This window comes from Camelus dromedarius, chromosome 10, assembly GCF_036321535.1.
Source record: "Camelus dromedarius isolate mCamDro1 chromosome 10, mCamDro1.pat, whole genome shotgun sequence".
NCBI lineage: Eukaryota > Metazoa > Chordata > Mammalia > Artiodactyla > Camelidae > Camelus > Camelus dromedarius.
This window is the reverse complement of record NC_087445.1, coordinates 71264922-71290502: the sequence shown is the minus strand read 5'-3', so window position 1 is coordinate 71290502 and position 25581 is coordinate 71264922. Positions and strand designations below refer to the sequence as shown.

At 53.0% G+C, this 25581-nt stretch overlaps 2 protein-coding genes across 10 annotated transcripts in view; one reads left to right on the top strand and one right to left on the bottom strand.

The window, feature by feature from the left end:
- Positions 1–25581, bottom strand: part of RALGPS1 (Ral GEF with PH domain and SH3 binding motif 1) — a 259983-nt gene that overhangs the window by 67419 nt on the left and 166983 nt on the right. The window lies entirely within an intron of this gene.
- ANGPTL2 (angiopoietin like 2) overlaps positions 23859–25581 on the top strand; it is a 33538-nt gene continuing 31815 nt past the window's right edge. The window contains exon 1 of the mRNA XM_064490532.1: positions 23859–24394. The gene's annotated coding sequence lies outside the window, so the exon portion shown is untranslated. The remainder of the gene's footprint in view (positions 24395–25581) is intronic.

Below are 25581 nucleotides of genomic sequence, written 5' to 3'. Positions count from 1 at the left end.
TAACATAAAGTTTACCATTAGTGGCATTTAGTACATTCATGATGTAGTGCAACCATCACCCCTATCTTGTTCCAGAACATTTTCATTAAGCCAAAAGGAGATCCTGTCCCAATTTACTCCCCATTCCCCCCTCCTTCCAGTCTAGGCAACCACTCATCTACTTTCTGTCTCTGTGGATTTGCCAGTGCTGGACATTTCACACAAATGGAATCACACAATATGTGGCCTCTGGTGTCTGGCTTCTTTCACTCGGCATTGTGTTTCCAAGGTCATCATGCTGTATAGCACATGTCAGTGCTTCACTCCTTTTTATAGCTGAATGATAGTCTGTTGTGCATAAACCACATTTTGCTCATCTGTTCATCAGTTGGTGGGCGTCTGGGCTGTTTCCACCCTCTGGCATTCATGATAATGCTGCTATGAACATTCACATATAAGTTTCTGTGTGAATGCCTGTTTTCAGTTCTTTTCAGTATATACCCAGGAGTGGGATTGCTGGGTTACTCTATGATTTTTTTTACCTATTTTTCTTTTTTTAGTGAAATCATGAATTTACTGTGTTAATCATTTTAAAAGAGATACTTAGCTATCAAAGTAAGAGGCCAGGTTGGGTGCAATGGTTACCTGATGGGTCCAAAGCACCGCTAGAGGGGATCAGACATGGGTCAAAGCCAGAGAGGCAGCATTGGTTATCAGGCCTGAGGGGTAAGCCTCCAGCCCCCGCAGTCGTGGGAACATGCAGCCCAGGGGAGAGGAGGTGGCCTGGAGAGATGGGGTGCGGGGCCCATCGTTTGGGTCACAACAGAGATGACTGCAGAGCTAAGGCCCTAGGAGTTATCTGGGGCTAATCACAGGCTGTCGCATCCTTCGCTGCCCTTGAGGCTGACTCTCGGGGTGCCAGGAGGAGAGGGCAAGGCCAGAGCACAAGGACTGGCCTTCACGCTTCCTTCAGACACTCTCCATCTGGTGGGAGTCCTGCCCCTACTTGGAGACCTCCACTTTGGTAATTACGGGAAGCCTAGAAAGAAGGGGTTGTTTTTGATGGGCACTCTTTCATCTCTGACTTAAATTATACATCGTGCGCTAACGTTTTAACTCTGATGTCTTCTGGAATTCAAATGAGACATAAACATGCTCCCAGAAGCACAGAGTCTGCATTCATTACTGGGACCACCTTGACCAAATAAGAGGTGTCACCAAGTCTATTTATAGTTTAAACATCTTTCCACTGTCTTCCCCTTAAAATCTATTGAGGTCGTTCCCATACAAACAAGGAAGAATGGCCAGCCCCAACAATCACTCATTCATTCAGGCTTTACCTCGAGGGGTGGACAGCAATCAAGTTATGGCAGGGGAATCTGGGGAAGGAAGGACAGGGGCTCTGAGTAGGGAAATGGAGTGGACAGAGACATGTAAATTAATCAATAAAAGCTGCCATTTAAAATCCATTACATCATTAAATTTAAAAATAGGACCAATGCGGAAAGCTAGCGAGGCTGGGGTGAAATGGGAAAACCCATCCATTGCTGACAGCCCAGTGAGCTTGTGCGACCTTTTTGGAAAGTATTAGGGATTCTGAAGCCAGAAAAATATTGATATCCTTTGTCAGTAATCCCATTTGTAAGAACTTATTCTGAGGAAATGACTTTAAAAGAAAGGAAAACGTGGTGCACACAAAGGTATTCAGTGAAATCCATGATGTTTTCAACACAACAACAAATATTGGAAACATTCTAATGTCAAACAATAGGGAAATAGCTCAGAAAATGAAAATGAACTACATGTCAAAAATACAGAAACATAATGCTGGAAATGGTGGGGTTTTAAGTGCTTAAAAAAATTTACATCAGTGTTACACAGTTGTTAGTGCATTTTTTAAAAAAGGATATATTCATCTTTAAGTAAGACACAACTTTATTATAATCATTGATGTTTACTGTCAGAGTTAAGTTTCTCACTGAAGCAGCAGCAAATGTATGTATTTGTTACACATACATGTAAATGTAAACAGTCAACAAGCCCCAGAGATGAGTGGTTTCCTCCCCAGATACCAGGAAACTGTGTGTCCAGCCTCTTCCCAGTTATTTAATTGGTTGATCATCTCGTGGGGCACATGAAATGCCGGGGAGCCAGCAGTGACTCCCGGGGTCTTATTTACAGCCAGGAGCACAGAGCTTGGAGCCCCTCCCTGTGGACAGAGTCACACAGGCCTGCCAGCCCCACCTGACCCGCCAGGATGGCGCCTGCTCCCCTCCAGCCGCGCCCGCCCCTCCCGTCACCTCCAGTCGCTGCCCCACTGGCCTTCACCCACGCAGTTAGGTGGGACCACTGAGCAGGGCATTCCAGGCCCGTCTCACATGCACTCGCAGTGTAGGATGGCACTTGCCCGTGAACTTCCTGCACAGTCATTAGTCAGACACTCCATCCCTGCTCCGGGAGCCTGAGACCAGAGCTTCCCACTCACATGCACATCAATTGGGCAGGTTCATAAGGACAGAGGACTCACTGGCCACTGAGCCCCTCTGGACACATCCTCTGCTGCCTGTGAGGTGACCAGGCCTCTGATACTCAGCCCCGGGCATTTGTCACTGCTGGGCAGGAGAGCCACAGCCTTGGCTAGCCTGAAACCTGGCCAGCCACCCTGATTTAATTCCTAGCACCCAGGAAGAAGAAGGCAGGAGAAACGGTATGAGGCCTCTGTTCTCCCAGAATGTTTCAGACAGAGCAACTGGCATTTTAGAGTGCTGCTCCCATTTTCACCAACAGACCTATGTGAGGCTGCATTTTCACAAACAGCTGTGAAAAACACCAAGTACTGCATTGAATACTTCAACGGGCTGCTGAATACATACTCCAAAATGACAAATTTGTACCAAAGATGCATTTACATATATGGTAAAAACATGCAATAAAATTTCTGTGGCAATTTTCCATATTCAAAACATTTAAAATAAAGACTACATTTTTCAAAAACTTTAAAAAACCGTGTCAGCAAAAGTCTGGCAATTATCCTTACTTAGGGAAAAATATCCTTTATTCTGAGATTATGGCCTACTTACATTGTTGGTATTAAAATGTTCTTTCCTCTGGGAAAAAAATGATGATAGTTTATATTTTCTTTACTCGCCATTGGGTTGAGGGGGAAGTTGGCAGCCTTATGAGAGTCTCCAAACATTCTTTTTGCCCATGAAATCCCAAATCTGGGACCCACTAGCCTGAGATCACATGTGGCTCCCTGGCAGCGGTCAGACTGCTGGCTGGCGCAGAGGGCGCCGGAGTTGTGAACCCCCAAGGGTGGCTTCTGAGCAAGACAAGGGAGACAGCCAGGCAGGGAGGCGGCCCTGTGTTGCTGCAGGCTACAGGATCTCTAAAACTTAAAAGAATATTTGAAGGTTGAGTAAGTAGGAATTTCAGTTTGGCACAAAAATCTCAAGCTTCAGTTCACCTCTTCCCTCTTTTTTTCTGTCAGGGTTTATGTATGACTTGGGGGGTGACCACCTGAACCCCAGTCTCTCTTGGGCCCTCACCCCCGGGGCCTCTCCTTGGCCGGGAGCAGGCTCTCACCCACCTCGGGAGCAGCCCCCAGACGCTGTGCAGGCCCCTAGTGCTGCGGGAGGCAATCACCCAACTGCACCATGGCCATCCCTCCAAATGCCCAATTTCTAACCTCAGCAGGGCCAACAGCCCACTCTGCAGTTCTGCCCCTCCTGGGGGCCTCTCCTATTCCCTTTGGTGGCTGGTTTTCCCCAACAGCTGCCTACCTCCCACCCCCAGCTGCCCCTCCCTGCAGGCACCCTGCCTGCTTCCTGCTCTGCCCCACTCTCCACCCGGCTTCCCGCCACACCCTCCTCCACGGCCTCCAGCGTGGACTCCCTGGCTGACCCCTGCTCATCTGGGGATCTTTAACGTCTTCCTACCTATACTATCTTACTTTTTTTTTTTTTTTAAGGTTTAAAAGGACATTTCTTTTCTGATTAAAGGGAATTTATGTTCATCCTAGAAAACAGAGAAAAGCATAATGAGAAAAATAACTGCCTGTAATCCCACCGTTGTGAAATAAGCACTCTCAGGGTTTAGGTGTGTCCTTCACATAAACACACTCCTCTGTACAAGCTGACCGCAGGCCACCGTGTGGTTCTGGTGGACGGTTCTGTTGGTGGAAGGCCCCAGGGGACTCATTTTTCCATGGAAGCGGAAAGGTCCCAACCCGAGTAGGCACTGAGGCATTGTCTTAAGTGCTGGACACCCCAGATGCCTTCCCTGAGGGCCCCAGGAGGTGGACAGGGGCTGCTGCAGGCCCTACCGCGAACTGAGTGCGCCCTGTCCAGTCTCGTCTTGACTGCAGATAATCAGAGCCATCGCTTTACACGGGTGCTGGCCGGCTCCGAGGTCAGGCACTCTCCTGGCTCACTGCCTTCTCGGACTCCGCAAAGCTAACTCTCAAGGTGGGAGGAAAAGCAGGAAAAGGAAGAGGACGGGACCTCCTTGGGCGGAGAAGCAGGGCTGAGGTAGAGAGAGCCCAAGCGCCACCCCCTTCCCTCCTACAGGCTTGCTGCCGAGACAGTGGCAACAATAATCAACATAACAGCACATGAACTGACCCCTGCTCAGAGCTCACCACGTGCGGAGCATCAGGACAAGTGATCAACACGTGTCATCCGTGTTCCCCAACATGCAGACACTCTCACTTAGAGGGTCATGTTGGTACAGGGATGGACATTTTTATCTATTTTTGCACGTATTAGAAAAACTACAGCACGCCAAACCCTCAATATCACAGATAAGAATAAAGTAGATTTAGAGAGAAAACCTGAGCCAGAACGTCGGTAGGACTAGTAAAGATTGTCACCAATGCCCAAAGTTTGGAGAAACAAACTCCTTTTGTCTTATTGGATCCTCACAGCTGCTTTCCACGGGGGACAAGGCCCAGAGAGGTTCCATGGCCCCTGGGGAGTGGTGACAGGTCACGGCCCGTCTGACCCTGGAGACTGGGTCTTCCTCACCCTGGTTCCTGCCGAGGAGGCCTCTGTTCTTCCCGCCGCCCTTGCTCTGCTGACCCATCGCTACTCACACGTGGCCCAGGGCAGATTCTCTGAGCCCTGGCCCCCGGGTGGTCATACCACTGCCTGTGTGGCATCCACCTCCCCACAGGTCTACTGGTCCTGTCCACAGGGGCCTCTGTGGCCAGCACAGCGGGTTGGGTTCAGGACTGTTTGTGCAGCTGCTGAGGAGGGTGCCCTTTCCCTAGAAGGAAAAGACTGGGTGGCGTGGACGGGCGAGTCGGCCACAGCCCTGGCAGACACACCTTCCTGGGGCCTCCCTAGTCAGAGTGACCCAGAAGGGCAGGTCTGGAAATTTCTCCCAGCCCCAGCTGTACCAGCAGCCTCCTGGGGACGGGGGAACAGGGTGGCTTTACAACTCCTGCCTCGCCAGGCCTGCCACAAGTCAGCACAGGACAGTGGGATCTTCCTCTGAGGCAGGGTGAGCCCAGACAACGCACCGTTGGCCCTGAGGTCTCGACACATCTCCCCGGGAAGGATCAGCTTCCATCCCTTGTAAGGGCAGACAGTCGAGGTGCAGGGCGAGGCACAGGGGCAGAAAACAGGGAGAGATCCTGTGGGACCCAAACTAGGGCTCCTCATCTCTGCCAAGACCAGAACAAGACATAGAGAATTCAGATTAGGTTTGAGCTAAAACTTACGGCCAATGAAAGGGCTGCCTACCCACCAGCAACTGTGGACCTAGCGCATCAATAACAAACTAGTAAGTACCCTGGCGGACGTCGACACCGGGCTTCATCTGTGAGCTCTGTGGAGTCCTCGCACAGCCCTCTGAGGGGCTCCCGGCGTCAGGCCCACTTCACAGACATGGACACCGAGACTCGGGGTGCCTGAGGCCACACAGCCAGGGCGGGACCCAGACTCTGTCCTTTAGTGGCGGACCTCCACGGACACACGGCCCTGTAGCTGGCAATCGGCACGGTGGGCTCCTTTCCAGGGCCTCTTTGACAACCTGAGGACAGCACAGTTTGTGAGCTTGTTCGACACCTGCTCCAGGGATGAGCCTGCGCCAAGGATGATTCTGGTTCCGCCTCTCGCACTGGCCTGTGATTGCTGGTGCCTGTCCACCCAATGGACGGTTCTGGGCTCTTGTTTCAGAGCCGCCCCTTACTGGCAACTCAGCTGTGGACGAATCGCCGTCCTCCCCTGGGGTCCTGTCCCCTTATCAGTAAACGAGGGGTTGGAACTTCTGGCTCTAATACTGAAGAACATTCTAGAGACCAGTATGATCAGTATGCTACACCGTATCATGAAGTATGAGGCTACGGACAAGAGCCCACGCACGCTGCCCCGCTGTCCCCACCACCTGGGCAGGGCCCACTGCACACTGACTTATCCCCATGCCCTCAGAGCACCCCCCGCCCACCTCGGCCTCTCCTCATAACAGTCAGTCGCCTTGCAGTAAAATGGAATGGTTCCATTCCCTGAGGGCTGCCGCCAGCGCCACATCTCATCTCCCTGAACCCATAGGCAGCCCCACGTACAGACGAGGGACCTGGGCTCAGAGAACGCAGACAACTTGTCTAAGGTCGTCTGGACAGCACGTGACACAGAGGGGTTCAGAGCCTTGTCTGCATCTGTCCGATCTGCTGATTAATTAATGCCTGTCCCCTCTGGGCCCTGAGCACCGAGGGTCGGGGATCACGTTTGCTCTGCCCACGGCCATCTCCCCAACAGCACCACAGCATCTGCTGCCCCACAGGCTCTCAGTAAACATTTCTTAAATGAAAGACGGGGGGAAAATGTATAAGTCAGAACCCTTTTAGTTGCAAGTGACAAAAATTCACCTGGGTCCAGCTTCAAAAGAGGTAAGGACTTTAAGAATTCCAGAATGGCTCCCAAGACCAGGGGCTGCACCACAGAACCCAGCCACCAGGAGGGTGGGGCTGGAGAGGGGACACGAGCTGCCTGCACCGTGCACTCTTTCCACCCTTAACTGGCCCCTCGGGGTTCAGTGGCCTACCCTCTTCACTCAGGTCCCCCGTGTGGCAGAGGTCAGGGCCACGTGCAGCTGTGATGTCAGGATATGACAGCACCGTGACTAAGAGAGATCCCCTCTCTCCCTGGCTTCAGAAAAACAAAACAAACCGGCAAAGAACTCAAACAGGCCTAGTGAGAGCCCCCGTCCGGCTGGGGGCTGGCATGCTGTGATTGGACCAGATAGGTCAGGTGAGGCCCTCTGTGGTCAGGTGGTGAGTGGAAAAAGGGAACCTCCGTCCTCACGGGTAGCCTTACCCCAGTTATCTGCATCTGATTTAAACTTTTGGTCAAATTCATTACAAGGCAATGAAAAATACAACCCTGCTGTGAAGTGAACATTTGTGGCCCCCTAAAACTCATGTCGTGGTGGTGGTATTAGGAGTTCAGGCCTTTAAGGGGTGGCTCGGTCATGACTTGGTCACGACCAGGTCACCCCCTCACGAACGGGATTAGTGCCGTATAAGAGACCCCAGGCAGCTTCCTCACCCCATCTGCCGTGTTCGGACACGGTGAGAAGACGGTCCTCTGTGAACCAGAAAGTGGGTCCTCACCAAACACTGAATCTGCCAGGGTCTTGATCTCAGACTTCCCAGCCTCCAGAACTTTAATAAATAAATATTTGTTGTTTATAAGCCCCCCAGTTTATGGTATTTTGTTAGAGCAGCCCAAACTACGACAAATCACATTCTAAGGCTGGGACAAACCCCCTGGCCATGGGTCTTGCCTGCGACCATCTCTTTCCTCTACGTTGTGGAGTCTACAGGTTTCAATTTCTAAAGTCCCTGCTTCTCTTCCGGGGGGATGGCAAAAGGGATAGAATTCTCATTATGGTGAAAGGCCAGAGGCAGTGTTGACATCCATTGACTCTTTCTGACAAGCTACAGAAAAGAACTTGGGTGTGGAGCAAGGCAACCTGACTTCACCTGTGACTCTGAGCCTTGACCCCTAGGATGAAGGCACCTGCCCCATGATGACAGGGTGAGCACACCCTCCTCAGAGATGATGACGCTGAGGGTGGTGAAAGCTCACAGGTGTGCGTGCTTCTGGGGCCGGGACTGAGCTCAGCCTTTCACCGCTTCCCCCTGCAGCGTCCTGACAACGTGCTGCTCGCTACAAGGGGAAGGCACTGCTTGATCGCTGCTCCACAGAGGGGACGGTGAGGCTCAGAGAGGTTGAACGCCTGCCCCAGGCACACGCTTCATCTGCAGTGAGCTGGCACTTGAACTCTGAATTCTTCCGGACACTTGGGTCAGGCCTCAACCTCCCTGCAGCTTTGCTGCCCGAGTGCTGAGAAGGAGGCCTGGGAAAGCCCGTGCAGAGAGCTGGGTGGATGGCGGTGCTCACTGGACTCCCCACTCCTGCTTGCTCCTCTCGCCTCCCACTTCACCCCATCACCTCCACTACCACGGCGCCCCTGGCTGGCAGGCCCAGCAGGTCACACCCAGGTAGACCCCCTACTCTGGGCCGCAGCTAGCCACACCTCTCCCACCCAGTGAGGAGAGGCTCCTTGGGCAGCCCTGGGCCTCCTGGGCATTTGTGTGAAGTTCAGGTGGCCAGACTGGGGGGTGGTCATTGGATGACTGAGGTCATTACAGGTTTATTGAGGAATCTGAGTCCACTGGGGTTACAGACATGAAATGCTTTATTCTCTCAATACTCACTCCCCAGCTGTGCTGTGCTGTGCTGTGCTGACTCCCCTTTCTAATTCCAGCTGGTTCCTCAATGAAATCCAGGCCAGATTCTGCAACTTTGCAGTCACTTTCCATTATTAGCACAGTCAAATTTTGAGACCTAAGACTCGGTTCTGTTTATTTGAAGACTTGATCCAAGCTCAATTCAATTCTGTTGTCCCTCCTCCCCAGCCCCTTTCCCCGGAGGCTTGGGGGAGGTGGGATAGAGGGTGTCCTGCTCTGCACCAAGGCCGTTTTCTTTGTCTGTTTGCACCTCCTTCCCTAATGCCCAGGCTCCAGCAGACCTCACTGGGCCCACTTCCTCCCCAGGGAGTGAGATCTGCTCAAGCAGGGTTCGCCTGTCACTGGTGGGACAACCTGGTCTGACACAGGTGGTGGTCTGGGACTCCAGGGATGTGTTCAGCTGTGTCCTGGCCCCTCTAGGGCTGAAGGGCAGCCAGTCATCCTTTCCCTGCCATGGGGGGCGTATGTCCCTGCCCCTCTCTAGGCTGAGGGTCCCACTGCTTGGTGTGGCGGCCACCTGGCTAGCTGCAGCTCCTGGCCCACTGCCAGCCTCTGCCCCCTTCACGTGGAGACACAGTAACATCTGGGGTAGTTGCTGGCATCCTGTGAGGGCCACAGAGAACCGGAATGAGAGGGTGGAACCTCTTCCCAGACACAAACGTTCTTTTAAGTCCCGGTAAGCTGCAAATGCCCCATTTCAGAAATCTCTACACCAGAAACAGGCAGCAGTTTCTAGGTTCAGTGTGACTAGCTCCAGGGGCTATATGTCAATCACCCTCTTCCTCTTCTTCCCCGGGTTGGAAAGGGGTGGCTGAAAAGGATGCAGCCCCTCTACTCTCAGCTGTCGGGGACTCTCCCACACTCCACGGTGGGCCGAGGGTTCTGCGGTTCATCACGTGCCCTGTCCCCCTCTGTAGGAGGCACTCCAATCTTCACAATGGACTCTTTCAGAGAGAAAAGCACCTGTCTCATCTCAAAACACCCTTGTTGCGAGTCCAGGACCCTCTGTCCTCCACGACGCCCCTCCCAGATTCTCCGGGGTGGGTGTGGCTAGGTAGCTGAGCGCTAGAGGTGGGGTCACAAAGCATCTCCTCAGTTCTGTTTGACAAACATAGTTACTCTCGGCTGGTCGGAAGCTCTGGTTTGCTATGAGCTTGTTAACAAGGGGAGAAGGCATTTTTTTCACCTAATGCAAGCAGCTGTTTCACAGAGACTTTCTATCGCCATAATAGAGAAACCGAGCTCTGTGTCCGTTCTGGGGCAAGACCACGCTCTGAGACACTTGGGGCAAGACCTTTGACTCTTCGAGGCCCAGTTTCCTCATCTAGATGACGGAGACAAAGTGATTGTACCCACAACAAGGAGCCATGGGCTCCTTGAGGGAATGAAGAGCTTCTTCACGTTGTACCTGAATTTGCCAGTGCACACGGCGGCTGTAATTATTTATAGGAGTTTTCAAAACCCAGAGTTAAGAAGAGACACTGAAGGGGTCCCAGGTGGGGAGAGGCTCACAGGCCATGGGCTCAGCATCCTCTGGCTCCGGCAAAGGAACCCAGCCCAGCGCTGGGCGCATGCAGGCCTGTGACACATATTTTGTTGACTGGGTGATGTTCTCTTAATTCCAGGAGACTATTAATCTGCTTCTTATTAATAAGGTGTTCTGAACACAGATTTAAACTGCATTTAGTCCAGCGACTAAAAAAGACTGTGGGTCATAAAAAAAAAAAAGGAGGAGGAGAGACCCCTCTGTGTGTGGAGGGCGGGCAGCCCTCCCACCCGGCCGGGCGGGAGCCGGCAGCTGTCTCCCGGCGCCTGCTGGAGCTGGATGGCGGCCGTGAATACGTTCTTTCTTAAGTGAAGCTCCTCTCTGTGTGTGCTGAATCACAGCATTCACGGGGGGAGCAGGGACAAGAGCATTTGCTAAGTGGATACCAGGCATCAGCAGGCGCAGCCCGGGGGGCAGGGGGCTGCAGACCTGGCTGGGCCGATGCTCTAACAGGAAAGGAACCCAAAACTGGGTCCTCGGGCCATCCCTCCGACCCCCACGGTGGGTGCTGGGGGTGGGGGTGGGGGGGTCCAGATGATCACTGTGACCACAGAGCTCAGCGGTGGGGGAGGGGGGGAGACAAGGCCCAAAATAGGTTGAGCGTCTGGGGCGTCAGCTGGGATTCGCCCCTTCCAGCAAGTCAGGGCTCAAGCATTCTGTTTACCAAACGCTCTGCACACATAGAAACCAGGACGGTCTGGGTTCCACGTTAAAGGGGACGGGGGAGGTTCCCCCCGGGGTGGATTTCGAGGTGTTGAAAGCTTCTCTGACAATGCTGGGGAGGAGGGCCGGGCCCGGGGCTACCCATAACTAGTCTGGCAGGGGAAGAAAGGCGATGGCAGGCCTGTGGGCAGGCGGGCGGGGGCTCGTCCCTGCAGGGTGCAGCCCGCCCCGCACAGCCCCAGCCTGGCAGGTAGCGGGAAGGGATGACGTCTGCAGGCAAGGCAGCTCTGGGAGGGGGACGCCACCACAGCACGCTCTCCAGCCCGTGAGCCTAATCAAAGCCAGCTGAGGACGGAGCTGCTCTTCCAGGGGCTGCCAAGAAGAGGGGTTTCCAGCCACAGAAGCCTGGGGATGTCTCCTTGCCCAGGGGCGCTCTCCTGCCTCGCTGCTCTTCTCTCTCTTGGGTGGGGCTGCGGGTGGGTGGGCATCGGGGACAAGGGCAGCACCCCCACCCCCAAGCACTGTGCCACCTCCTGCCTCCGTGTCCTCTTCATGTGCCCAAGCTGCTGGCTCATGGCTCTGCAGAAGAGGAAGCACCTTACACACGTTGTCCTTACTGCTGACAAGAACTCTGCGAGGCTGGTGCCCGCTTTACAGATGAGGACCCTGGAGCACAGAGAGGTGACTTGAATCATTCAAGACCACACGGCTACTAAGTGGTGGAGCCAGGATTTGAACCTGGAAGTTGGGTTTCAGAGCCCACACTCTATATCAGTACACTGGCCTACATGGCAGGATGAAGATAATGATGAAGAAAAAATAAAGCACTTATTACATGGCAGGCACTTTGGATACCTTATGTCATTTAGTTCTCAAGACAACCCTATGAAATATGGGTATTATTTTTATTATTCCCAATTTACAAAGAGGGTAACGAAGGCACAAAAAAGAAGTTACTTGCTCAAGGCCATTCAGCTTGGAAGGGCAGGCCTTCAGCTCCAATCTAGGTCCCTCTGACTCTAGCACCCACAACTGTGCCACCAAGCCTGTCACTTTTCTATCCAACAGCAATGCCAGCTGAGCACCTGCTGCTGTGTGCCAGGCCCTGGGCTGGGCACTGGAGACCCAGAGGTGGCAAGGTGACCACCCCACCCTTACAGCCTGCTAGGGGAGAGGAGAACACCAGTCATACCAGCATATAAATAAACCTAAAATTCCAGTTGTGAAGGAAAGTGTATCTGGCCTGAGTGATGCTTCAAAAGGGTTTTTTGAGAGGGGGAAGGGGGTTAGATAATTTATAGAAGTAATTCCTGCAAGATGATTTATTATCTTTTTCATGTGCCTTTTATTTCCTATTCTGAAACAGGAAAGCAATTGGAAATCAGGGGCATGTTAATAAAACTGGCTGAATGAACCTTCACAGTCCAGACATCGCCATGCTGCTTAAACACTACACTTCCCCAGGTTGGTGACACCCAGGCATTTTGGTGGAGAAGCAGAAGGGTGGGACTAAAAGCATCAAGCCAGCTCCCAGGAAAAGGCTGCGAGAAGCCAAAACACGCTTTCCCTGCTTGATACCCAACCGGCACCTGCACAGGGGGAACAGCCGTCAGAAGCAGGGACGGTCACTGCCGGCCACCCGGACTCACCTTCTCAGCAAACCCATCTGTCTTGAGCAATGGATCCCACAGCACAGCTTCGTGGGAACTTTTTAAAAATGCAAATTCTCAGGCCCTACTCCAGACCTATAGAATCAGAATCTCTGGGGTGGGACCTGGCAAACCGTGTTTTAATGAGCCCTCAGGTGATTCCAAAGTCGCTAGAGATTGAGAACCTCAGATCCAGGATGGGCAGGAATAATGAGCACAGGGGGCCCAACGTACATAGAGTTCCTACTGTGCACAGAGCACGTGACACCTTCATACTAACCCTGGGAACAAACAGCATTATCCTCCAAGTGAAGAGATGCGGGTTGGAGCTTCCCCGACTTGCCCATCCTCACGTGGCTGCGTAAACCCTATTACGGTTGTGGACTTTGGATTCAGACAGGCCCAGATCCAGAGCCTGGGTTTGTCCCTGACGGGCGGTGCAGCAGTGGGTAGACTCCCTAACCTTTCCGTGCCTGAGCTACTTCATCACTTAAAATGGAAGGCAGTAGATAGAATCTCTCTTGGAAGGTTCTGTTTTTGAGGTTTCAATGAAAAAAATCCACATAAAAGGCCTCCCGCCCGGCCAGGCACACAGGGAGTGTGCAGCAGACGGCAGGTATTTTGTAAGAGCACAGACCTGTAAGTCCCGAAGGCCTTTGCACTGACTTTCGTGTACTTGACTCACAGGAGAGCCCTTTAGACTGGTGGGGTGCCCAGCTACTCTTATGTGGAAATAATTCTATCAGATTTCAGGGATCTCAGCTGGTGAGAAGCAACAAATCAGGAGACGGGTGGGAGGCCAGGAAGGGAAGGTGACTGCTGCCATGGAAAGAAGAGCTAGAAAAGTAACAACAAACACAGCTGCCTGGAGCTTATAGGCAGTAAAGTTAGTCTATTCAAGACGACTGAGTCACCAAGGAGAGGTCAGTACTGCGATTAGCCAGTGGGCGTGTGTGTGTGTGTGTGTGTGTCTGTGTGTGTGTGTGTGTCTGTGTGGGTCTGTGTGAAAAGGTTAAAGAGAATGGATAAAGATTTTTAAAGCACTGGATGTTCTAAGAGAGAACCTGGTAGCTTTCTGGTCACCTTGATTATCTAAAATGACTTGGTTCCTGGAGCCTGGAATGCTGAGGCTTCCCCACGACAGAGGCAGGTGACCAGGGCCTAGGAGGCCAGGCTCCTCCTGGTGCCAGATTGCCCAAGTTCAACACCAGCCCACCACCTACTCACGTCTGACCCTGGACAAGCCAAGTGACTTCTTAAGCCTCAGTTTCTGCATCTGAAAATTGGGTAATAATAAAGGAACCTATCTCATGGGGTTATTGTGAGGAACAACAAGCACTCAATAAATGTTACAAACCACATTTGGATGTGTATGTGTGCACTTCCCATAAGCCTGCTTCCCACCGTGATAAAACGATTGTTTTCCTTGGTTAAGGAGACTTCACATACAGGCGGCAGATCAAGGCAGGGGCAGGGAAGCACTTCTTTGACTAACGGATTGTCGGTAGTGAGGCTCTGCAGGAGGGGTTCTGGGACTGACAGACACACAAACCACAGAGGGAAAACTAAAGGAGGCCACCTGGAGAGATACAAAATGACAGTGACCTTCAGAGGACTCAGTATCTAGGCTATCTGCACTCACACTGATTCACGTACCCCTCCCCACCATCCTGGGAAGGTGGTATTACTATCCACATTTTTAAAATGAAGAACACTGAGATGCAGAGATACATTTCAGAAGTCACATGGTTAATTACAGGTAGAATTCAAACCCAGGCCTGGCTGCCTCCCCTTACACCACCAGGACGGCCATGGTCCAGCAGGGAGGGAGCTGGCAATCTGCCTGGCCTCACCTTCTTCCCACCTTCTCGTCTCCTGCCGACTCCTGCCATTGGCCAAACCCAACCGGAAGCCAGACGTCAAGGGGGTCCATTGGACAATCCACACAGGTTGGCCTCTGGACACAGGGCAGGGTGCCACAGAGAGGATCTGGGGCAGCAACTGGAGAATAACCAGCACAGGGGAAACCTAACCCTAGCTCACCAGGGTTTCAGCCTCAGAGCTGAGATTTATCTGGCCCAGCTCAGAGAGGGTGGGAGGGAGGGCAGGGGGTGGTGTGGACACCGGAGGAGCTGAAGCAAGTCTCCTGCACCAGCTGCCCCCACTCCCTACAGGGCCTGCGTGAGTACCCCTGACCTACCGGTCAGAGTACCTGGGGCGGGTCTGAGAGTTCTAAGCCTGGGAAGATGCAGAAACAACCCATTCTGGTTTTCAAGGGTCACAGCTGGTTTTCAAGTTCTTGCCTCTCCCTGACAGGGCCTGCTACAAAGTTCCCTGTTCTAGGTTTGGGGCAGCAGAGCTACAAATCTTTGCTGGAAATGATTTCCAGCAAGCCCAAGGAGACCCTGAGCTGTCATGTTTCTCCAGATGTTAACCTTGTGAGCATCCATCTCAGGGGCTACCTCAACGATGAAAACTAATTAGTTCAAGGAATAGGGTAAGTAAATGGACTTCTCCGGTCCAGTGCAGCCTGAGGAGACACACAGGATCATGTGAACAGCAATTCAAAAATGTAGATACCAACACATCTGCATACCTCAACCTCACTCCCAAGTCCCCCCACTTATTTCTGTTAGTGTCAGGGGTGGGGTCCCCTCTCTCCAGCTCCCTATTGGCACGTATTTCCATACACTCCTAGAGTATGGTGCCCAACACTACCCAACTGTCAGCACCGGCTGTGGTCAGGGCTGCCATGTACAGCTGTGCAGGGTGTGCACTGCCCAACAGGACATGGCAATCCTGACTGTGGGTCACTACCTCGTCCCCAGAACTCTATTTCTAGGCTCCTAAGTGGCAAATCTTTAAGGTGCTAAACAGCACGGTTTGCTTCTCACCTTATCAGTTGTGCTGGGTTCTTGTCAGCTCTTTCTCCAAAACCTATCCTGAATCCAACCACTGGTCACTGTCTCCATAACACTGCCCTGGTGCCAGTCCCCTTGCTTCCCACCTAGACAGCCCCTCGAGTCTCCTAACAGGGTTCTCAGCTCCATTCTCATTTCCCTTGGACCACTCTCCACCCAGCACCAGGAGAGAAACTGAGAAAATGCAGAGCTGTGCACATCACTTTCCTGTCTACAACCCTCCAGAGGCCTCCACCACACTCTGAATCTAAGCCTAAGGCCTCACCTGGCCTGCAGGACCTGCCCTGGCCTGCCTCTCTCACTTCGCCTCCCTCCACTCTCCTGCTTGTCACCTCTGCTTGGCCACACTGGCCTTTCAATCCTTGGGTGGCCCAAGCTCATCTCCACCCCATGGCCTTTGCACATGCTGTTCCTTTGCATGGCTGCCTCCTTCCAGTCCTCGGTTCATGGGACCCTTCCTCCTAGAAGCTTTTCCTGAGCGCACTGTTTAAAACAGCATCCTTCCCACCCCTGTCGTTCCCTGTTCCACTAACTGGTTTCATCAGCCTTGGAAATTATCTCATCTCTTCATTGCCTGCCTCCTCGAGGAGACACACTCCAAAAGCTAGGGGCTGTGTCTGTGCTGTGTCCTCAGTGCCTGGCAGTAGAAATGTGTGGAATAACTGAGTGGTGGGCTGGCCCTTTGCTGTGCTCTGTGGCACTTTATCACCTGGCCCCGAGTCTCACTGCTCAGCGCTGCTTGAGCCCCAGGTCTCACCACGAGTGCAGTGAAAACAGCTCCTCCAGCCTCTGCTGAGAGCTCCCACTGTCCTGAGCTCAGGCCACTCTCTGGGAGCCAGGCCGGATTCAGGCACCATCATGGTGGCACCAGGGGTGAAATCATGCTCAGAAGTTCATGTGCCTGGGTCTGAATCTTTGCTCCATCACTTCATAGCTCTATGCCCTTGGGCAAGCTACTTAATCTCTCCAAACTTTATTTTCCTTAGCTCTAAAAGGAGGAAAATGATGGTTCTTGCCACATGGAGTTGTTATGAGTATAACTAAGACAATTCATATTAACCTTTAGTACTGCGCCTGGCACCCAATACGTGCTCAATCCGTGTTGTCTCCATTATTTTTTTCCATGAAGTTGTGCCCCTTGTCTGCTTCCAGGGACCTGAGCGCAAACCTCCTCCTCATATCTGCTCATGCAAAGCAAATCCAGAGACCGCCCCACCCCCCACCCCCGCCAGGCGCTGGATAATTGGTTTGGATCCCAGCTAGAGAGAAATTTGTAAACGGCAGTTCCCTGTGGGTTCATTGAGAAAGAGGAAATGATGGATTTAAAGAGAAATGATTAATATCTGTATCCATAGAGATGAACACAACACGGTCCCATTCTCAAGGAACTCCGGTCCAGGAGAGGAGAGCGGATCTACAAGCAAATGAGTCCACTGGGGCGGGGGCGGGGAGGGGGTGCGCGGCCGCGTTGCCCGGCGGAGGCGGGCAGCCCCCGTAAACACGTGGGGGTGACGTTAAGCAGTCCAGACACTACACAGAACCTCACGTCAATTCAATTCAAGTCGGATTTTACCACCAAATGAATTTGTGCCAAACTTCTAAAAAGGGCTTTTTTAAAAAAGCCATTTTGGGTTCCAAATTTGCGTAGGAGGGAGAGTGGACTCGCAGTCAGGGCCGCCATCCATCCCGCAGAGCAGGCGCAGTTATTTGGGGCTCATGATACTATTAGGGGCTCACGAAAATGGTCTAGTTTCTCTTAAAATGAGAGTAAAAAGTGACACTTTAGGTCAGAAAATGCTTTACTGTATGATGTTAACATATTTGTCCTTACACTGATGGAGTCACAGAAGATGAGTTTTAATACTTTTAATGGGGGAAGGAGCTCACAGAGACAAAGTGCCCAGGCAGGGCACGAGGAGTCATCAGGCCCTGCCTGGAGCATCGCCCTCACAGAGACCCTGTGAAGATTTGGGGAGATAAGGCCAGCGAAAGGATGGGCACAACGCTCCACACACAGTCTACACTTAATAAATGACGTAATAATGACCATATTTTCAGGCTCACATTTCTCATCTACAAAGTGGAGTAGCTGCTGCCCTCCCCACCCCCAGGCCTGCCGTGAGACTCTAGGGTGATAAACAAATGCCAAAACTTTGCAAATTGGTGCTGCCATGCGGGGGGAGAGGGACTCATGCTGGGAACACCACCATCACCCAACTTGCACTTGCTAGGAATGTGAGCGGATGCCCCTCTGCTGCCCCATCCACACCTGACAGGACGGCCTCGAAAGGCCCATCACAGGTACTGCCTTCCCTCCTGCACCTGCCTGGCTGATGGAGCAGTGGAGAAGCGGGGAGGGCAGGGCTGAGATGGGGGCCCCGGGAGCCAGGTGAGTGGAGGGAGAAGTCACTTGGGGCCCCCAGAGCCAGCCTGGGACAGGCCTGGGGCAGCCCGTCACTGGTCTAGACAGAGCTTCACCACATTAGGGCAGCTGTCCTTCCTTTCCCGGGTCTCCTGCCCCCTCTCCTCCTAGCCACACTCCCAAATGGCACTCCTTGCTGCCTTCACCCTGAAGACACAGTCAGAAACCCTGGATGTGCCACATAGGGAAACCTTTAGAATGCTAGCTTTCCCATGCAGTCATTCCACAGACATCTCTCGTGGGCTTCCACCTGCTAGGTCTCGAGTGAGATGCTCAGGACAGAGCCCAGAGCAAGGCAGTCCCAGGCTCAGCCTCGGATCTCTCTGATGACGCTGGCCCATCTCCCTGCCGGCACCAGCTCCTCTGCCTGGTGACCGCACCATGGCCTCGTGCCTGGGAAGCTCAGTCCATCAGTCTCTTGCCAGAAATGCTCATCTATCTGCTCAGGTGTCTCACTGGGCCCCAGGAAAGACAAGCAACATCAGCAACAGCCCAGCCGCTCCGCGGGATGAGGATTTCAGCAGGTGTCCATCTGTAAGGGGCTTGGGGACCTCCCCCACTGGCCGTAAAACTGCCTCTGGCCCCTCACCTCCTGTTTGAGACAAAGGTCCTTTCTGACACAGACAATGTTCCAGAAGCCACAGTTTTAAAACTTTTTATATAGGATGGGGATGATTTTAAACAGCTTTGGAAATTTGCTGGGAAGTTTTTGTTATGAAGCTACAAAGAGAACCAGCAAACTGAAATTAAATCTCTCCTCTCTCTGTTCCTTGTTCTGCCTTCTTGGGGATGAACTCCCACGTCAGCCGCAGGGATGGACCAAGAGAACATTCCTTAGAGTACTGTTATGAAGATAAAATGAAACCCAGTCAACTAAAGTCTCAGCAAATTGGCTTTGGGCAGATTAACCTGGAGTCCGCACTTGGTGCTTAGATGGGGCTCAATAAATATCTGTTGACTGAAGAGCAAATGTGTGACTGTTAGGTGATGTCAGGGCTTGAGGCGAGGCGCTGCCCTGACTCTGTGCCCTGGCAGGTGGGCTGGGAAGTCAGGAATGAAATGGGACACACACAGGCTCACAGCAGGCTCTCTAAGCTGCTTTGTAACTGAGAATGCGCCCTGTTCTGACATTTGGAAAGACATGTCAAGTACTTAACAGACACAGTGTCCTCAAAGGGCTTTCTATGTGCCTGGACATCCTCTGTGACACTGGGCAGAACAGGATATCTAGTAGCCCTGCCTTAGAATCTTCCCATAAACAAAGTCTCCTAACCTCTCACCAGAGCCAGGGAGCACGTGGCTCCCCTGTCAGGCACGAGGCAGCAAGTCACAGGACCCAGCCACAACACCTCCAGGAGAGGAGGGGACCAGCTGGCTCACTCTCAGCTCAGAGGCAGCTGTTTTATTAAATCTGGATGGATGGAGGCTTTTGGGAAGTTCCACAGCCTTCCGATGCTTGGACGCTCCCCTAAGCCTTTCCAAGACCAGCTGACCAGGACAGGAGGGGCCCTGCCTTTTTGTCCCTCACCCATGGGTCAACCTCACTGCAGCCTTGATCACTAAAAAAACTGCCACACTTCCTCGAATCGGAGAAGTCACCAACCATTAAATGTGTCATGTTCTAGTGAAAAAGAAAAAGTGCTGCCAATTAAACCCTGACATGCTTTAAGATGCAGCCTGACTTCAGAGAACTCAAAACAAGAAAAAGAGTTTAAAAAAAAAGTTAGAATGGAAGAAATGCTATTTGTTTTCAGGACAACACAATAGTCTTTGTGCTACCTTTGAAATAAGTCTTAGTCACTGTCCCCCTGCGTCCTAGCAGTGTGGCCTGGAGCAAGGAACTTCTCTCTGCCAAGCCTCACTCCTCTCCAGAGGAGAACAGAATAGCAGTATTTCTTTCAGGGGGTTTTGGGAGGAGAAGTAAAAAAAATACATAGAAAATGTTGAGCTTGACGCCCAGCACATCACAGGGAGCGACAGAAGGTACTCCAACAAGGCTTGCGGGGAGCACACATTTCTTCCATCTTCTGGTGCCCAGGTGGGTACACTGATGGGTACACTGAGCTGAACCAATCTACAAATTTTGGGGATTTGCTAGTATTTCCCAACAGCCTATGACCAAGAACAGGGAGGGCAGACAACTAAATTAAGAACCACCAACCAGCTGGCTAGGTTTATGGCAGGGCACCAGCAAAACCAGGAGTACAGAGGATTTGGGTGGGAAGACAAATTCAATTGGGATGTGGAGAGGTCCAGTTCCTGAAAAGGAGAAGTAGACTGTATTGAACTAACCCTCTGGTCGGTAACAATGATAAAAGCTGGACAATAAATAAAAGACAACTGCTTGAAAGCACGTGAGAACAACCCAAAGCAATAGAAGCTGGCAGAGACATGGTCCTTGAAAGATGTGAAGTACACCGGGGCACTTCCCAGGTCATGGTGATACACAGGATGATAAAACAGAAGGCAGCAGCATTACTGGCCGGGAAGAAGAGAAAGCAGTTGGACCTTGAGGATGGAAACGGAAGGGGGAAATGCTAGAAAGGAGAGAGCCACAGAAAGAGGAGCTCCAAAATTACTACACAAATTCCCCTTAAATCATTAGTTAACCCTGAACTGTGTCTATGTAAAGAGAAGACTCCCAGGAGCCCAAAAGAAAGCAGTAGGGTGGCAGAAAGTTCAGCAGCCACCTGGAAGGTGGAGTTTGGAGTTCAAGTCCTGCCAAGTTAAAGGGGCTTAGCAAGCACTTAAGGTTCTCAGTTTAATCCCAGAAAGGCCATGCCTTACAAGTAAATCCAGGAACAATGGTTATACTCTAGGATTATGGGCAAAACCAAAATAAACATACCTGAACAAAACCTACAAACCAAGCCTCCACAAGATCAAGGGAATATGCCAGTAATGTAACTGCCTGCCAGAACAAAACACAACATTCTTAGAGGAAGACAGTAAAATACAGAGTTTTTTTCAGTGTATCATCCAAAATGTCCAGTATACAATTTAAAAATTATAGGCATGTGAAGAAGCAAGAAGATGGGACCCATGGTCAAGAGAAATAACAGTCAATAAAATCAGACCCACTAATGACCCAGATGTTGGAATTAGTAAACAAGGACGTTAAAATGGCTGTTATAAATATGCAAAGGGTTTTCAGGAAATGAAGGATAGAATGAAAGAGTAGATAGAGAATCTCAGAAGAAAATGGGACCCATAAAAATGAACCAAGTGGCAATTCTAAAACCAAAACAATACAGCGCTTGGTGGGATCCCAGGAACTGGATGGGATCCCAGGAACTTTGATTACGGAAGCATGTTTGTTTTAGTGTTCAGGGGACTTGGGCGGCACCTGTTTGCCAAGGGAGGGAAAGTCCTGGGAGTTCCTCCTGCCTCAGTGAGCCCCACCACTCCACTGCCTCTCTCACCAGGATGGCTGCCGCCAGCTCCCAGCAGCTCCGATGCCTCGACGGCAGCACCCATCAATCCAGTCTGCACCCCACACTAGTGTGGCCTTTTAAAAATAAAAGCAAGCCAGAACCCTGTCTTACTCAGAAACTTTCAGTGGTTCCTGACTGCCCTTGGGATAAAGTCCCACCTTTGACAAGGCCTCATCACCCGCCACACTCCCCTTCTCACCCCAGACCGCAGTCCTCTCGGCTCCTCAGAAGAATTCCTTTCAATTCTCCCTGCCTCAGGGTCTGCTCCCATTACCACTGCAGTGTTACAAATTACCACCAAAACTTTGCGGCCTAAAATAACCATTTTCTTACCCTCGTGGATGCTGTGGGTCAGGAAAGCAGATACGGAACAGCAGAATGGTTTGTCTCTCCCCCCTGATGTCTGGGGTCTCCACGGGAAGGATGACTCATTGGCCAGGGGCCTCTTTCCTCATGTGTCTGGGGGTGACGCTGCCTGCCAGCTGGGACCTACAGTACACGTGGCCTGTGCATGGCAGCTCCCAGGCAGCGGGACTCTCATGGCTCCAGAGTGTCCCCGCGAACAAGGCAGAAGCCGCACTGCCTTTTTTCACCCAGCCTTGGAAGGCAGGCAGTGTCATTCCCACTTCATTCCACTGGTCACAAGCCAGTCACAAACCCACCCAGTTCAAAGGGAGGGGACAGAGACCCTACTTCTCAGTGGGAGGAGTGTCAAGGTCTCATTGTGGATGGGGAGATATTGTTGGGGCCATCTTTGAACTTTCCACACTACCCTCTCTGCCCAGGCCAGCCTCCCTCCGGCCTCACCAGCTGCTAACTCATGCCAGCCTTCAGGCTTCAGCTGAAGCAACACTTCATCAGGGAGCCTGTCCTGACTGCTTAACCAGGCCTCCTGCTTAGATACTCCCCGTATCTAGCCTAGCACTTCGTGTGCACCCTAGTCTGTCCGTCTGTCTCCTCTCCTGCCTGTGAGCTCTGTGAAGACAGGGACTTAGGCTTCCTGGTGCTGACTCAGAGCAGGTTCCCAACAAACACATCCTGGAGAAGAGAGACAGAGAGAGAGGAGGAGGGGGAGGAAGGGAAAGAAGGGAACATGCCTGCATCCAGGCTGTCAAGGGTAAGGCTCAGGGACAAGAATTCAGGCCCATTCTATGTGCTTCTGCTGATCTTGGGCCCCCAGCACACCATGCCCCCCCTCCCCCCGCCACGGCTCCACCACAGCACCACCAGGACCTTCCAGGCCCTCTGGAGAAGCTGAGGCAAGAAAATTTGCTCCTTGCAAAGACAGGAGTGGAGACCCTGAGGGCTAGAGGACCATGGTGGGCCTGTTTGCCCCAGAATTAGAAACATGATATGCTGTGCCTGGGGTGTGGAGAACCCCATTAAATTTTCTCTCCCAATTTGTACTCAGTTATCATCGCCACTACAACAACCATCGCCAAAATTTTTTCTGAAAGGAAAGAGTTACCACCAGTATTGCACACGGCTGTCGTCCAGGCAGAGGGATGACCCTGCGTCCAGCGGCTCCCTTCCCTGTACTCGCCTCCTCCCACCCAGCCGGCCTGGCCCTCCGTCCTCTGCCTGCCCGTGATGACCAGTCTGTAGCACTGCTCACTCTGGGGTCCAGTGCTGTTTCCTCTCTTGCTCTGATTCTACAAACATTCACAAGCTCTAACTCAGTGACAGACTCTGGGCTGAGGATGCTGATGGACTCCCAGTACGTGTTCCTCAAAGAGCCGGATGCGAGGCCACAGTGGAAGTTCTGGGAGAGCAAGCCCTGGCCCGCTCAACACCAGAGTCCTGAGTCCAGTCCACTAAGGCATCCATCCCGTGCCAAGCCCTTCCCTGTGTGACCTCACTGAATCCTCACTGCAGCCCTTAGAGGTAGATTACTCGTCTTAGTTCATTTACTGATACATGAGAGGGATGCCTGAGAGATGAAGTGACTCAGTCAAGGCCATTCAGGTGGGAAGTGACAGCGTGGTTCCCCAGGGCTGCCCTCACCCCTAGCCCGTGGTATTTCCACTGTCCTAAGCCACTGTCTCTCCCTAACTTTCACAGCACAGATCCTGCTGGCTTCTGTGCAGACAGCCTTGGGCTCCCTCCCTCAGGGTTTAAAGGTGAGAGTGAAGCCTCTAAGAAGGGCAGCTGATGGGGAGAGGCCATCTGTGTGGGCTGCCATTCCTGCCCACCTGGGGCTCGGTGGGGCAGTACCTGGGTGAGGGAGCCACCCAGGGGGAGGACCCGGCTCCCTGCTGCCCACATGCCCGCTTGCTGCCTGCACAGCTGGAGCAGATTTAAACCCATTACCTGAGTCAGTGGGGAAGCTCTCTGCTTTAGCAGAGCGCACCAGGGGCTGCCCCGGCTTTTGGAAGAGGTTGGGCCAGGGAGCAGAGCTGGCCAGGCTGCTCGTGCCAAGGAAGGAGGGGGCTGGCCAAGGCCGCCAAAGCCGGCTGGGGCGGGAGGGGCCAGGCCAGCTGGGGCTGGAGCTAGTGTGACATCACCGGGCGGCCCGCCTCTGTCTGGGGCTGAGGGGAGGCCCGGAGCCTTTCTGGGGCCTGGGGGATCCTCTTGCACTGGTGGGTGGAGAGAAGTGCCTGCAGCCAACCAGGGTCAGGCTGTGCTCACAGTTTCCTCCAGCGGCATGTAAAGGCTCCACAAAGGAGTTGGGAGTTCAAATGAGGCTGCCGCAGACGGCCTGAGGATGGACCCCGAGCCCTGAGCAATGCTGCCTGCATTCCGGACCTGCAGAGCATGGCACTGAGGCAGCTGCTGGCTCCCGTGAGAGAAGGCAGGTTGTGAGCGGCCTGGCAGGACCCCCGGGCAGCCCCCGCCCCATCCGCGGCCGGAGCCCCACTGCAGAGGCAGAGCTGAGCTAGCAGAGGCCAGTGAGGCAGGGCTGCTCGGCCGCCGGTCTGGCCTGTGACTCGGGGACCCCTCCAGGAGGCCATGGCCAGGCTGCCCCACTGACGGCCGAGGTGAAGCATGTGAGGAGCTGCCCTGGGACCAAGGCAGGAGGGAAGAGGTAAGAGGCCAGCTCTGTGGCACCGCAGGATGGGGTGAGAGGCAGCAGCTGGCCCCGGGTCTCAGGGTTCAAGAACCCTGACCCCTCCAGCTGGGGCGGGCAGGGGAAGCACGCAGCTGGACCCCAGAGCGGGGCACTCCTGCTCTCACTTGGAGCCCAACAAGGCATCTGCTGGGGCGGGATCTGTGGACACCTGGGCAGAGAGTGGCATTCTAGGGGCGTGAGGTCATGGGCTGGGGTTTCAAGGACTTCATCAGTAAGCCCCACTCTCCTTCAGACAAAGAGCCTCTGGGGTGAGGGCAGGCAGCTCCGGGGCATGGCTCAGCAGCTGGGGTGTGTGCGGGAGTGTGAGCTTGTGTGGAGGGGTGTGCTTGAGGGGCCAGCGGACCCGAGTTGCCGATGGCAAGGGTAGCCTGAGGACTTGGGAAGTTGTTTTGAAGTTTTGGGTTCCTACCTACCCTGGCTGGAGATTATACCGAGGCAAAAGCAAAAGCAAACGCTGCCCTGGGAGCCGGGAGCCGGGAGCCAGGAGCCCTTGTTCAGAAAGTTCCCCGGAGTTGAGCAGCCTCGCTCACACCCTCAGCTGGGGAGGAGCGGAGCCCGGGGTCCAGAGCCGGGAGGGACATATCAGGCAGAGATTCCTGCCGCTGTGACTCGGCGCAAAGTGCTGCCCTGGTATCCCGGTGTGTCCGAGGACGTGTGGTCCCCCTAGCACTGGACAGGACCCCAGGTCTCCATCAGGCTGTAAGTGGCCTGGCCGGGAAGTAGGGGAGGGTGAGGCTTCCTGGGACCTGGCACCCGGCAACGGGGACAGCGCAGGCTCCACATTCCCAGTCCCTTGAAAGCGTATGTTAGATAACATTTCCAAACAGAAATTCTTCAGTGATCCCTCCCTTCTCCTCCTGTGATATGTGTGTCACGGGTCAGCTATTGCCTCTGCTGTGGGATTATGAGAGCTCCCAGAGGCCAGTTCGGTTACTTAGAGAAGGATCTCCTTTCACTGGGGCTCTGAGGAAAGTTGAGAATGCCACTTCCGAAGCTGGCCAAATGCTCCCCACATGTATTTTTCCAAATTGAGGCACAGTAAGGTGGTGCTCAAGAGCTTGGTTCAAATCGTAGCTCTTCTACTTATGAACAAAGTGACACTGGCAGGACATTTAGCCTCTCTAAGCCTCAGTTTCCTGATC